Source organism: Leucoraja erinacea, unplaced genomic scaffold, assembly GCF_028641065.1.
Source record: "Leucoraja erinacea ecotype New England unplaced genomic scaffold, Leri_hhj_1 Leri_309S, whole genome shotgun sequence".
Classification (NCBI taxonomy): domain Eukaryota; kingdom Metazoa; phylum Chordata; class Chondrichthyes; order Rajiformes; family Rajidae; genus Leucoraja; species Leucoraja erinaceus.
Genome location: NW_026576210.1, coordinates 2,768 through 4,801, shown reverse-complemented (window position 1 = coordinate 4,801; position 2,034 = coordinate 2,768). Strand labels below are relative to the sequence as shown.

General features: G+C 46.8%; 1 pseudogene; it reads left to right on the top strand.

The window, feature by feature from the left end:
* The first annotated feature begins 748 nt into the window (after positions 1–748).
* Positions 749–886, top strand: LOC129693482 (U6atac minor spliceosomal RNA; annotated as a pseudogene).
* The last annotated feature ends 1,148 nt before the right edge of the window (positions 887–2,034 follow it).

Here is a 2,034-nt window from a genome sequence, read left to right as displayed (position 1 = left end):
ATAACATGGTCCAGCTAAGGAGCTTTATATATCCTGAGACTAGAGGTATTGGAAAGCATACCCCAAGGCAGAAAACCAAGCAAGGCTGTTGAGCATAGCTCCAGCATGATATCCTCCAGCAAAAGAACTTTATATCCTGAGGTAGAGGTGGACTCTGAGGTTGGAGGTATTCAAAACCCATACCCCAAAGCATAAAGCCAAGTAAGGCTGTTGAGCACAGCTCCAGTAGGATATGCTCCAGTGAGGGAGCTTTGTATTCGAAGGTCTCTTCAGGAAACTCTGCTTGCAGCACCTGGTCAGGCTATCCAAAAATCCTCTCTCTATGAAAGAGATCACCAGTGTCAGTATAACCAACTACAAAGGTGGGAAATAGCTGGAGAGGCCAGAGTTCCCCTCATGCTATAAATGACGCGAATAAAAGCACTTAAGGGGTGACATAAAAATTAGCCGCTGAACTTCTCTTAGGGAAAAAACTCTGGAACTGCAGGTAAAAATCTGGATAGGAAGCAAAGTTTCGGACCAATTGAGGTACCATTAATAAGCAAAAAAGTTTCATAGTTGCGGCAACAACACACCCCATGCCTTCATAGACAGTAAACAATTCACTAAAGTTGGTGGTAGCATGAAAGTTGGACAGGGGAAAATCCCAGACCTTAGTTGAGCTCAGGGAAAATATAGGGCCATCTACAAGTTGGCAATAATTACACTTGTTAGTACTAATGATAATAACAACATATGTTTGGGTCATGTGTTATACGGAAATAGCATTTCCCTTGGTAAGGATGAAAAGGTCCTAGTAGCCTTACAACACACAAATGGATGAGATGTAACCATGTAAAACTGCACAATGCTAGGATCCAAGCACAGAAATTGTCCAGAGTTGTTTCAAGGCAAGCTCAGTATTATGGCCAGGAATAGTTTTGGGACATAAAAATGTCTGGGGGCGTCTAGACACGAAGGAGCACCTTATGGAAAGGATGCCCCATCATGACAATTCCAAAGTAAGTACTATACTCATGGGCCACCCCATCAGCCGTGGCAGCAACCTCCAGCAGAGGTCTATACAGGGCAGACCCGTACCAAACTGGAGGAACCATACCTCCACGGGTCAACACAGGGGCCCATACACGCAGCGCCATGCCAAGGGCTGCTGAAGCCTCCCTCATGAAAAAAGAGGGAGAGCCAGGGCAGTATGGCACTGACCCTGAAGTTGGAGGTATAGCGGAGGAGCATACCCCAAGGCACCGCAGGTCTACCTGGGTGCCCATACCAGCAGCACCATGTCAAGGGCTCATCCCTCATGCAAGAGCAGGGAGAGCCAGGGCAAAGTATGGCACTGACCCTGGAGGCACGAGAGCATCGCTCCAGGTGCGCCGGATATGGCATAAATTTACCATATCGGCAGGAACTGGTGAGGCAATAGAGGAATCTGGCTAATAAACATCAATAATATGACCTCTCACCAGCTCCAAGAATCAAAATGCTATGAAACACCTGTAAATCGTGCGTCACTCAAAATGCCCACCATGAACCAGGTTATCTGGGGGCAAATGGGTGCAATCCTGCGATCGCAGGAACTAAGGCTGCAGAAAGTATTAAAACTAATCGGATCAGGTATAACGGCATTGGGCGGTCAGTCGAAGGGCTACCATTATCAGACACCCAGCAGGATACATAGGGGCCGGTGTGTAACGTCCACTTCGAGATTAACTGCCTGAGAAAGAACTATCAGACCGACGTTAAATCCAAAGTTGTAGCACTGTGCTGATCATCAAACATACAGCCACCAAACTTGATATTTGGGAGAAGTCCTGGCTAAGTAAGTCAAGGACTTAGATGATGAGGCAAAGATGGTCGGCCTTATTAAGGGAACTATCCCATCACTACGCCATTGGCGTGCACCAGTGCATACTCCCACTAAAATTCGGAGACAAAAAACTCGGCAACCGTGGAGGCACGAGCAGCTGGACTTGTCCAGGACATATCTCCTATAGACCAATCACCAATGGGGGTAGATTGCAAATGTTTATAATG